Genomic DNA, 14,250 nt, shown 5'->3' on the forward strand with positions numbered 1-14,250 from the left:
TTCCCAGCTATATGCCACATCCACTAATCCAGTGGCAGTTCCGGGGGCTCACGCACTCACGGTCCTGTGGCGTGTAATTGGTTCTCAAGAAGGAAGTAATTATAACAATCTGCTCTTTAACTGGGGTCAAATCTTGCTGCTCCGGTACTAATTCAAACTTAACACGGCTAGCCTATTTATATACCAAATGATTGCAATAGGCAATTACAAATATACTAATCTATTCGTGAAGATCAGGGTCTTCAGCAACCCATGCTTTCCGTAAGAGACGACTAATTGGATCGGATGGCTGGCCTGGTTGACAATTGAGTAAATCGATGCTCATGACGTTGATCACTGGATTGTCTCGACCAGACTCGATTATTCAGACATTCACATAGCTGGAATCATTGCCGGGTGCGCCGTTAAACTACAAACAAAAACACGAAAGTACTTATCTCATTCCTCAGACTGGTACCTAGGGCATGCACTGACGCGCCAGCGCAGCATACTCCGGGAACCAGGCTACAGATTTCTTGGCGAATATAACTTCGAGAGCGACCGCACTCAGTCCTTTACAACAGGTTACATTCTCCCCGTGAAGAAACGGGTTAGAATCGATATTTATTTATCCATGATCAGCCCTTCCTGTTTAGATATATAACTAAAACTTAAAATGTCTCTCTTAAAAAATCTCTTTCAAGCGCTGTCTATTCGTGTCCTGTTAATCTATTCTATCAGGGTAGCTTAGTGATTAAAGCTGAAGACCCGGGTTCAATACCCAACATGGGTACAATGTGTGAAGCCCATATCTGGTGTCCCCGGCGGTGATATTGCTTGCCTATTGCTAAAAGTGGCGTAAAACTAAAGTCACTCACTCACTATTCGACCGCCTCCATGGTGTAGTGGTTAGAGCGTCCACCCGGAGAGCGGAAGGTCGTGGGTTCGATCCCCGACCGCGTCATACCAAAAGACGTTAAAATATGGTACTTGTTGGTCCCTGCCTGGCGCTCGGCATTAATGGGTACAACAAGTACTGGTCGGCTCGGAGTCAGTATAATGTGTCTGAGTGGGGTATTCATGCTTCACGGCGGCATGGTATCTCAGTGGGCTAGCACTATAAAACCAGCTTCAGTCTGGGCTAGTACAAGCAGCCGCACATACACATACACACGCTTGCACGTCGTTATATGAGCGAAATATTCTCAAGCACGACGTTAAACCCAATTTCACCTCACCTTAAAAATAATCTCATTCAAGCGCTGTCTATTCGTGTCCTGTTAATCTATTCTATCAGGGTAGCTTAGTGGTTAAAGCTGAAGACCCGGGTTCAATACCCCACATGGGTACAATGTGTGAAGCCCATATCTGGTGTCCCCCGCCGTGATATTGCGTGCCTATTGCTAAAAGTGGCGTAAAACTAAAGCCACTCACTCACTATTCTATCATCTTGTTGATTATATGCATTTACTCCTCGCCTGAAAAGCAATGAATTTATCTTCTGTTCTGTGAAGGGCGACTAACGGAATGCTGAGGATGATGCGTGACATCGCATCATATTTGCATAGGGTTATTTGCATATATCACGATATATTATGTCCAAAAAGAAGAACAACAAATCACAGGATTGTGTGATCTAGACTCGATGTTTCGATGTAAAACTAGTAATCAAATCTAAAACGTTTTTTCTATACAGAGCAACACAATATAAAAACAGGTCATATATATGGTGCAATTTTGTCTAGCATTCTGCAACCATTCCGTCCGAAACGAAAATACCTTTGAGTTCCATGATTATTAGAGACGGAGACCATTACCTCATTAAATAAAGCAACACGAGTTGATCAGGTTGTCAAACATTTCAGAAGTTCAATAACAGATCAAAATATTACCGTTTTATTAGCTATTTTGCTTGTTCAGCGTTTATTAGACAAAAGTTGATCGATGTTGTTGAAACAATGGTCATCAGCGACAGCAATTTCGACTTTTGGATTAATATGTCCTCATATTTTTATCTGTGTTAATATTTGAGATCGACCAGGGCAAGTTTCACTTCTGACAACATCCTCGACGCAAGCACGTGTTGTGTTCAAACAGAGAACAATGTTCTCGGGAGCCTGAACAAACACACAATCACGTCCCTGGCATAATCACTCAGCGCTAATGTCATAATTCATCGTTCTCACATTTCATTAGACACTTTAATTCGGGGCATCTCTGGCAGTTTTCTAAAGTTTGTTTGCTCGATTAAAAGGCCATGACAGAAAATCTTCAAAATGGCTACAGCACTTTGAATGCATCACTAATCGATATTGCTATGAGGCGTTCGGGCACCAGTCTCGTGGGTTTTGTCAGCTGAGATCGTTGGTTCCGTAGCAAATTTTATTGTTGGATTGTACAGTGTTGGAATTTAGTCCCGTCTCCTGTTTCGGTGTGCATATATTTGTCAAAATTACTAATAGTATATATATCATGCCTTGAAATGTACATTTTTTGAAAAATCATGTTCACATTAACTATCGGGCAAAGCAATGTTTACACCCAGCTCTAACTGGCAGAAAACGAAACCGATGACATGTGTCAACCAAGTCAGCGAGCCTGACCACCCGATCACGACAAGCATGGGTTACTGAAGATCAATATTCTCACCCGGACCTTCACGGGTGAAAAACGAAACCAACAACATATGGCTATTCAATATTGTTTATTTCATATGGGGATCATAATTAATTTTTGACCTAATCTTGTAACTGACACAATACTGACAATTGTTTTGTGATTTTCTTTTCAGGCTACAAAAACAAACCCAAACCCAAACAAATAAATTATCATTTTAGTGATATAACCCCGAAAAAGAAAATATACCCCTATGTTTTATTTCATGGTGCCTAAAGGAAACAACAAGAATGGTTATTTGCTAGTGATGTATTTGATACGGGTATCATAAGTTGGTATTTGGACCTTACGTTTGACGTGTGTCAGCGACTGTTACCATCCTGGTGACATTTTGATAATACACTTCTCTTCAAAAGTTTAGACTCACTTAAAGCACTCACTATATGTTATGTATATATATATAGCTACATCTAAGGTTGATTTCTACACTAACTTGGGGAACCAACTGCAAACTTTATGCAGATGAATTGCACGAGGATCATGCATCAAATTGCTGAAAAGCATGTGCAAATATCGTGCTGCGTTTTGGTGTAAAGTTTTGTTAAGAATTCGCCATTTTTCACTGATTTTCATCATTTACTGAACTCACGACAATAATCTTTTCAACGTTATGAATTTGTTTTACAATACATCAGTTCATGTGTAAGCATCACCTTTAAACAGTATGGAATATTTTGCAAACTTTAGTTCAGAACAGTTGCCTGAAGTAAGTGGCTACATTTACACTAGTGAGTGTAAACTTTGGATGAGAAGTATATTTATAACAAAAATTATGAAATCCATTTTCCAAGCTTATACATTATTTGCCCGGTATTTTACTACTCACACTTTGCTGATGATCGAAACATGGAATCAACAGAAAACTATGATGTGGGGTCAAATTTGGTTTAAATATCTAAGCTTGTTGTAAGCATGGATCCTAGGTTTCAGTTAGTCATTTCATCTCGTTGAACCCATACTTGCTATTGACAGGTGTTGTCAGTGACTCGTTCCATGATTTGCAAAATGGCTGACTGGTGCCATGAAAACCATTTTCATGGTTACTCATGTATCAAGTGCATAAGGTGAGATTAAAGTGGCTGTTTGCCTAAAGAGGGGTTACCATGCTATAATGTATCCAGTTTTAAATGGATACAATTTCAAATTATGAATCTACGTTTAAGTAAAGTTGTGAATTTTTGTGATCCTTAGCAAAGTGTGAGTAGCATATATGTTCATATTTCACAGGTTATATACTCAATGATAGCAAAATCCCTTTCCAATGAAATGTGGTATATATTTATTTCCCTGTACGTGACCATATTGCTGTCTGCTGCATGTGAGTTTCAAGCAGTGGTATTTACAGGTAAGCGTATAGAAGTAGAGAGCTTTCAAAAGGGTGTTGCAGGTGCATTCAATGTAAGGACAGATTTTCTTATGTGTTGTGCGTAGCGACCATAATCTTAAGTTGGATCGGTCGGTTTAAAATTAATAAAAATTTGGATTACAAAAATATTGATTTGTTCATATCTACATTAGAAAAGAAGATAAAGACATCTATAACTCTGTTTAGGAGTGACTATGGAAAATCTGCATCTAGAAAAAAGAAGAAAGAGCCAGTCTTAAAAAACAAATATGTTCTCTTTCCATTGGTATGCAGGAAATAACAAACATCTACAGCGAAATCATTTGTTGTCAAATTTGCAGATTTGGAAATAATTAATAATTCAGATTGCACTTGAAGCAAAAACAGCAGAACAGCAAAACAGATTAAGTCCGATGTTATTGTCACAAAGTTAGATGCCTGGGTTTCTTTACTGTTTAATATATGGTAGTATAATGATACTGACTGACTGAGTTTGGTTTTACGCCGCTTTTAGCAATATTCCAGCAACATCACGGCGGGGGACACCAGAAATGGGCTTCACACATTGTACCCATGTGGGGATTCGAACCCAGGTCTTCGGCGTGACGAGCCAACGCTTTGACCACTCGGCTACCCCACCGCCCAGTATGATGATAGATGATATGTAAAGAAGAAGAAAGTAAATACAATCCCTAAGTCTTCTTGTGAATTTTTACTTGTCATCCTCCTGCAGCCTTCATCCCAGGACTGACACAGAAGGAAAGCAATTAAATGAGAAGTCGGTACGTCCTGAGTTCGAGTCGGCCGAAATAAAAAACACAGCTATATGACGGCGGTCTGTAAATAATCGAGTCTGGACCAGACAATAGCATAGTGTGAAACAAGCCCGACGGGTAGGTATCCGACGTATACTACTCTGTCGAGACCCATGAGCACCTGGTGCTTACAAAAGTGGAAACATAACAAGAACGAGACAGGAATCCACAATCATAGGTTTCTGTGTACCCAAAAGACACAACAAACAGCGATTTGCTACGCTCCAGATGACTGGGCCATCCAACATGTAAAATTGTATTGCTGGTGATGGAACTAGCGTCAGTTAAAAAGTATCTGATCTAAGCATACTATGCACAAAATATCGAAAATAGAGCCTCGAGTTGATAATATTGTTTAGTTCAACGAACTACCACATCATAAGTATTAGTGCATTAGTGCATTGGGCTTCAGAAATGGGATTGTGATCCGCGAATATGATCCGCGTCACCTGACTGTATTTGATTGGAGAAGAGACTTTAGTTTTACTTCAATATGTCCGAGCCTCGTCCAGCAAGGATGTTTCCACACACCCAGACGTCACCTGTCAGCTGCTATTGAGGCAGCGTGGGAGTCTGACGCGGCAAAATACTGACCTTTGCTTGTAATCTCCAGCAACTAATGGAAATATAACCTCCCACAAAACTACGGATTTTCTATTTATCCGTCTACTTTTAAATCAATAACTAAAAAATACAATGGAGACTTGTTTAGATCGATATCTCGCCCGGTACACTGAAAAACCGTCGTTCTGGAACAAAAGTCTAAAAGACGTTTCGTTTAGCGTTTAAAATTATTTACAAGGCGTTCATTACGTTTATGGAACTGTAAGCATCAGTGTAGAATGTATTCGCGCGAACGTTGTACTGATATCGTCTGCTGACTTACCGTCGACGTCAGCGCCCCCTAGCGCCCGACTCTTCACGAGATTAACGCGGCAATTAGTGGTGTTCAGAGTGGATTAGACAGCTCAGCTGCGCCATCTGCCGGACTTGAGCCGAACTGGAGAGGTTTGGGAGCCGGTTATGACTTGGAGTGGCATACATTCAATATAATCTCTCGTTGGGCATCGTGTGCCGCAAATCTCTTGTCCAATGGCGGGCCAATGAAGTGACTGATTATGTTTCAAGGATGCAAGGTTTTTGAAGATTTGATTGGGAAAGTTGTGCAATATTTTGGTGTCGTGACGAGTTTCGATATTACTTAACACACATAACGACGAATAGCCGGTCTGGGTTTAATGATCAATGTCTTCTGACTCTAATGAGTAAACGTGATACATGACATTAATACGCAACCGTGGATTTTAAGAGAATTAAACGATAGCTTCAATCGGCCAGTCAGTAACAGGTTCCGATAAATGAGTTTGTACATTGCGATAAATGGTTAAACTGATGGGTTGGTGGGATGAATAGATGGGCAAATGGATGGGTGGGATGGATAGATGAATGATTTGATGGGTGAATGGGATGGTAGATGGATGTGTTGATGGGTGCATAGGATGGATGAATTAATGGGCATATGGGTGGGTGGGATGGATAGATGGATGAATTGGTAGATAGATCAATGAATTGATGGGTGGATGAATTGATGGGTTGATGAGATGAATAGATTGATGAATTGAGGGGTGAGTGTGATGGACAGATGGATGAATTGATTGGTGGATGGATGAATTGATGGCGAGAGGGATGGACAGATGGATGAATTAATGGGTGGATGAGATGGACAAATTGATGAATTAATGAATAGATGGTTGAAATGATGGGTGGATGAGATGGATGATTTGATGGGATGGATATATGGGTGAATTGATGAGTGTATGGATGAAATGATGGTGAGATAGATAGATGGGTGAATTGATAGGTGGATGAGATGGATGAACTAATGGAAAGATCGATGAATTGATGGCTGTATGAGATGATAGATGGGTGAATTGGTGGGTGGATCAGATGGATAGATGGGTGAATTGGTGGGTGGATTAGATGGATAGATGGGTGAATTGATGGCTGGATGAGATGATAGATCGATGAATTGATGGCTGGATGAGATGATAGATGGGTGAATTGATGGCTGGATGAGATGATAGATGGGTGAATTGATGGCTGGATGAGATGATAGATGGGTGAATTGGTGGGTGGATAAGATGGATAGATGGGTGAATTGGTGGGTTGATGGATGGGATGGGTGGATGAGATTGATAGAAGGGTGATTTTGTGGGTTGATGAGATAAAGGATGGATGACTTGATGAAATGATTTGATGGGTGAATGGGATGGGTGGATGGTGTGGATAGATAAATGGATGAATTGATGGGTGGGTGAGATGATAGATGGATGAATAGATGGGTGGATGGGATGAATAGTTGGATAAGTTGATGACAGATAAATGATTTGATGGGGGAATTGGATGGGTGGATGGTGTGGATAGATAAATGGATGAATTGATGGGTGGATGAGATGATAGATGGATGAATAGATGGGTGGATGGGATGAATAGTTGGATAAGTTGATGACAGATAAATGATTTGATGGGGGAATGGGATGGGTGGATGAGACGGATAGATGGACGACTTGATGGGTGGATGGGATGTTCAGATGGATGAATTGATGGGATGGATAGATTGGTGAATTGATGGGTGGATGAAATGGATAGATGGACGATTTGACAGACAGACTGATGGTGGATGGATGATGTGGATGAATTGATGGCTGGGTGAGATGGCTGGATAGGTCAATTGTTGGGTTGATGGATGGGATGGATGAGGCGGATGGGTTGGAGAGATGGATGTGTGTAGGAGAAGGATGGATGGATGAATTGATGACACATGAATGATTTCATGGGTAAATGAGATGGGTAGATGGACGAATTGACAGATGGATAAATTGATGAGTGGATGAGATGATAGATGGCTAAATTAATGGGTGGATAGGATGGATGAATTGGGTTTTTTCTAAGTAAACCACGCCTATATTTGGCTTCAGAACGTCGCAGTAAAGAAATTGTCGGGCAAAAGAAAATGAAACCTTGCAAATTAGAATTTACCAAAAACACTGCTGAATATATATTCATATCTTGCATGCTTCATTTTAGACACCGTCAAACACGGGTGTAAAATGATTTTCAGGAATTTCTATTTTAAATTTTTGTTATAAATATTTCCTGCGCATCTGCATTTTGTTAAAAAATGGTTAGAAAACAATTATCAGTAATGTCTCACTTACAAGATTCATAAAAAGTCATTAAAGATTATTATATGTGTAGAATTATACAGTTGTGTTCAATTTAAGCCTCGATCAAACCGAGGTTTAAGTAGTTATTAGTTATGTGTTAAATTTCACTAAATGCAATTTTCTATTGGGAATAGTTTACTAATCATTTAATTATATCTGCCTTTAAATATCAATTTCAATACTTTTCTGAATTTCTTCAGACCATTCATTCGAACGTGTTTAATTGTCTCATTGAAAATTTACACCCTCAAAGTATTTGTCGTTCACAAATGACCGCCAAACTTAGATCATTTCTAACTTTCGCGAAGTTTTTATCCAAGATGGCGTCTCTGTGATTGAGCTGGCCATTCTGCAACCCGACCCTCCTCTCCCCGTAGTGATGTTGCTCAGCTGCACAGGATCAGTCGTCAATGTCACTTCACCCAGCCCAGACTGAAACTAAAATGAGCTTAAGACGCTTTCAACCTTTGAGGGGATACAGTTTCTAAAATGGACATGTTCTTTATTGACTTCAGACGTTGAAGAGGTCGAGCAAAGATCGATAACTCTGCTCTCTGATGTTCGATGTTAACGGCGATGCGCAAAATATCTTTAATAACACGTCCTCCGCTTAATATATTTGTGCACCTGTTCGTTGATCGAAGCGGAGGGGTATATAGCGCTAGGATGTTTCGTTTGGTAGTTTCTGCAGATAATTTACAAGACTTCGAAGACATGGGTAAGTTATGTATTTTGACACTTTGCTGCAGTTTCAGAATTATTTACGTTTACATTTGTGTTTCAAAAATATATTTTGTAATTTACGATACTGAAAGGTATGCCTTTGAATTAATGCGTGTATTGTTTCCTCATGCTTTCTATTGTTTATGCAACATTTTATGCAATAATTTTATACATACTACATTCTTACTTCACACTGCCGGTGCTGAATAATGGTCATTTTAGTGTTAATGGCAGATTATGCTTCTTATAACTGACGCAACATACAGTTGTTTTGGTTTTTAAAATTTATTTTTCAATTTTTTTAAAGAAAATAGACTTTCGCAGAAATGATATATGACAAATTTCGTAATACGGAAAATAGAGAAGGAAAATATTACCCCAAATTTGACTGAATATAAATTAAACAAAAATAATTATTCGATGGTGATATGTTTGAAACAAACGGATATCACAGCTATTTTTACGTTAAGTTGTTTGTGTTTCGGATACTGTTTCCAGTCCAGTAATGTTTTAAAAGGGCTTTCAGTTGTGTTCGGTCAAATGTAGCTTTCAAGTGCACACTCTTTTTCCCGGCAGTTTATATATCTGTTACTTCTATTCTTATCAATATTTATTTTTGGTTATTTTATCCAGAAAAGCTTGACGGGCATACTTTCAAGACGGTCTATAAAGCGTTATATTTATTTATTAAAATGAACGGGAGTTTGTGCACTCTTTTTCGGGGTTTTAAAACTTTTTAAACGATCGTTGCTTTAATCTTCGATCGTTCTTACTATATCCGACTTTTATCGTTGTCAAGGATAAATTTGAAAATCCACATGTTCAAATGCCATATTTATCAGTTTTATGGATCTATACTTTAATATTTAAAAATTCACCTTAATATTTTAAAACATCATATATTCTAATATTGCAGATTGGTTATGTCCTGAACTGGTAAAAAGGATCTCACGTTTACGTTTCTGTTATCCCAGACTAATATTTAAAACTGTGCGCTGAACACTTTGCACGGTTAAAAATTTAGATTTTCTAATTTATTATTGGGACTAACAAAGCCTGACAAAGCCATACTGACAGGCCACCCAGTGCAGTGACTCTCACAGACTTTCTACTTGATCTGCTGTACATGCAATTACAACTTTCAGATGTAAATTTCAGAGCCGAAGTTTTAAAAAGTCGATTTCGTGCACAATTCGATCTATTGTCTCTCATAAAGACCCTCTCGAAATCTCTATCCTTACGCGAAGTCAAAGATAGCCTATAAAAGTGATCTTTTAAAATGTCACTCACAACTGTGTTGAAGGATGAGTTTGAAGGGCAGGGGATGTGTCATAACCATTACAACATTTTCCTCGTTATTACAACTGTACCGATATAAAGATACTACCACTAGGTGTTTTAATGATCGCGGAACGCCTTACAGTAAACAATGTATGATTCACGATAATACATAAACTTCGATACCAAATTTCTTTTGAGACGGACCCTTGATTTGAGACTAGGAAGCGTGCTACGTTTAATTGTAAAGCTGTACTTGTGTCTTCGAGACGCGTGACCGAGCGCTCATTGGCGTCAAATCGACTGTCATCGCGTCGTTCAGAGACTTCAACAACAAAACCAGGATATTTTAGGTTGCGGTGAACCACAGCTTGAATGCATTTCAATGCCTTTAAACTCTATGACTCTATTGCGTAAACGATAGTGAACGTTATACATTACCGGGTTTAAAACTAAAGCATTATAAGCGGCACTTAACACAACGAGGCAGCTCCTCCTAGCTCTTCGACCAGACTGTCACAAGTATGTCGACGATGAATACGTATAATTTCCTCTCATTGAGAACATAATGGTTTATTATACGTAGCGTGACGCGCGATCTTTGCACGCGGAAGTTGGAGAGGGAGCGATGTGTGTTAATTCTGTTGTGGTCGGTTACACGAGTTTTGCATAAACGGATGAATAGATCGGCTTGCTCGTCGGGTTTCTTCCCGTTTAATGTTTTAGAATATTTAAATTAGTTTCATTATTAAAGCGGTACAATGAATTTAAATGAAATAGCTCAACAAGGGAAATTGTTCATAAGCGGTACAATGTAAACGGATAATGAAATACACGATAAGATAAAAATTTCTCAAGCGGCACGATGTAGTTTATTAATGAAACATCAGATAAGAGAAACTGTTTTAAAGCGGAAAACTATCAATCATGTGGTAGAAACAAAATGCAAAATTGTTCTGAAACGGAAGCAATATAATTATATTGTAATACCAACAAAGAAAAATAGTTTTCATGCAGAACAAAAAATAATCAGATAACGCGGGAAAAACGACGTTGCAGCATGACAATGATTTTCAAATACAATACAAATGAGAGAGAAAACAGTTTATTGGAGTAAGTGTAATTTAGATAATTTTACATAAATTTGAAATGAGATTTGTAGCAGTACATTACTTCAAAAAACATGACAGGGAATGTTCTCAGAACGGTAAAATATTCATGAGTTTTTGCAACATAAACGAATAACTTGAAACGGAAACTAGTTTCAAAAGAATATCGTGCAATTTAAAAGAAACAAAATGAATCGAGAAAAAGTTTAAAAATGAAAATCCGTAAATGTGAAAATTACAAATAATAATTAAAACGAAACGAGACACTTTTAAAACAGTTGAGGTGATTAGGTGAAATGAAATTTAATTTAACGTCTATAAGATAACAGTATCATTAAAAAACATGCACTATATTCATTTAGCTAAGTGCATGTGTGTGCGTGCATGTGTGTGCTTGTACTAGTCCAGACATATGCCAGTTTTAGTGCTTTCCTCCTGAGATACTATGCCCCTGTAACATATGTTATATTTGGGATTACACTTTCTTAGTAAAGTACAGATTCTAGTACTTTTGTTGGGTTGAGTCCCATCCGGGATTCGAACCCACACACTCAGAGTCAGGCACCTAATCGCCAGCACACAAAGTCAGACGCCTAGACCGCTCAGCCACCACGGCTTACTAAGAAAATGTAACCCAAATATAACATATGTTACATTTGACCACTTTCTAAATGGCATTGTGTATTTCATAGCTTTCGGCCGTGGGAGCCGTGCCAATTAACACTTATCAGAGGGGTACACAAAGTCCGCAGTCTAAAATACCAGTTGTCCGACTTCCATTTTTGTGGAAGCCGCGGTGGCTGAGCGGTCTAGGCGTCTGACTTTGTGTGCTGGCGATTAGGGGCCTGACTCTGAGGGTGTGGGTTCGAATCCCGGATGGGACTCAACCCAACAAAAGTACTAGAATCTGTACTCTACTAAGAAAGTGTAATCCCAAATATAACATATGTTACATTTGACCAATTTCTAAATGACATTGTGTATTTCATACTATGCCCCTGTTTAACATGCATACGCAACTGAGACAATGTATTAACCACGAGCTGAACAGTCCTTGTTGTACACCAAAAATGCGGAACACAAGTGAGGGTGACAAGTATGAATTTGTTATAAACGTCTTTTGGTACGAAGCAACCTGAGAGTCGAACCACAGACCGTCTGCTCTCGGAGTATACGCTGGATATACAACAAGAACATACACGCCTTCAGTGTCCAATGAAACGAACAGTCTATTAAAATAAGACTTAGGGAATAAAAACGCGAAACAAAGTAAAACGAAATGACATATTCCGGCATGACAGAATATATATAGTGGACAAAAGGGAATTTTATTATGGTATTTGTTTAATTTGTTATTTGATATTTCAAAAACGTTTCCTATTGGTTCGATGCAATTCACTTTGAACTGTATTTGTATATAAGGCTTGTATATATTGGTGTTTCGCCGGTCGCGTCCATTATGCAAGGGAGGCGGTGGGGTAGCCTAATGGTTAAAGCGTTCGCTCGTCACTTCGCCGAAGACTTGGGTTCGATTCCCCACATAAGTACAATGTGTTGCGGATTTCTGGTGTCCCCCGCCGTGATATTGCTGGAATGTTAATACAAACGGCGTAAAACCATACTCGCTCACTCACCATTATACAATGACGCCAACAATTACACTGGTTCCATTTTCTAACATAATATCAAGAAAAATACATTTGCGGGGTTCGGAGAAAAAGGGTGAGAATCGGCACAGCGGTTGTATTAAAAGGAAACCTGGACAATAGCTGTTCAAATAATACACCTACACGATTTTGCTTTCTTTATTCACTTCGTGCGCAACCTGGAGATTTACCTATCTGTCTCACAGTCCTTGAACCGTATTATTCTCCCAACAGCCTAGCCCTCTCTGCAGTGCTAAAGCCCTAAATGAAGCAAATCTAGATTTTTTTCAGGTACAGGTTCTGAATCTCCCATCACACTGGGGTTACTTTTCAATTTAAAACTTCTAAGGTATTGTTTTGTTTATTTATCAAAATTATATGTATTCAGAGACTAAGCGTTAGACTGGGGATGTACCTGCGATGTTTATGCTAAGTATAGCCTAAATAGAAATTAATAATAATAATAATAAAATGTAGCTTAAATATAGTCACATGACGGCCGAAACTTAACCGTATGGTACTCACGTGACCGAGACAGGGGCTTAGCTTGTGGAGCAATCGATTGTCACCCTCAAAACACGGGTTCGATTCCCCACGTGGGTACAAACAGGTGAAGCTCATTTCTGCTGCTGTGATTTTGCTAAAAGCTGCCGTGGTTTAATTGGAGGGGATTTAATGCTACATGACACACAATTGTGTATCCCTGCAGAATCTAAGTCGCATAATATGTATTCTTTACCATGTGATGTTGTTGTGGGATGAATGGGAAATTTAACCAATATTTAATCACTTTAAGAAATGGCTGGAAGGAACCACATACTCCCAATGTAATTGATGAACAACCGAGTAGGTTCAACTTCAACATCGGCATTGTTTGATTCAACTAGCTGTGTTAACAGAGTCCTAGTAGCTATAGTCTGTTTGCAGTGAAAACGTACCGGTGAATTTCACTTTAAACAAAAATGTAAATGGAATAAAGTGAAATTAAGATTGCGAATCCCCATAATTCTACCTTGCCAATTGAAAATTTAAATCTTAGACTTTTATACAACTTAGGAAAAAAGTTGTTTAACAAACGATCATAGTTTCAAATCGCTTATATTGGTTTGTATTACAAGGGGGTAAGGGCAGTAGTTGGAACAGTGAAACAAATACACGTGCGGTAAGTGATAAGCGTTAACTTAGACCAACCCTCCTTGTTCTCGGTGTTTCATTTAATGTGCATAGCCCATTGTAATACAAACCAATAATACCGATTTGAAACAATGATCGTTTGTAAAACTACTTTTATCCTAAGTTGAATAAAATTCTGAGATTTAAATTTTCAAATGGCAAGGTAAAATTATGAGGATTTGTAATCTTAATTTCACTTTATTTGATATATTTTTTTGTTTAAAGTGAAATTCATCGGTACGTTTTCACCGCAAACAGACTATACAAGCACGTAACGAT

This window comes from Haliotis rubra, unplaced genomic scaffold (genome assembly GCF_003918875.1).
Source record: "Haliotis rubra isolate DU_JTF1 unplaced genomic scaffold, ASM391887v1 Scf1377, whole genome shotgun sequence".
NCBI classification, from domain to species: domain Eukaryota; kingdom Metazoa; phylum Mollusca; class Gastropoda; order Lepetellida; family Haliotidae; genus Haliotis; species Haliotis rubra.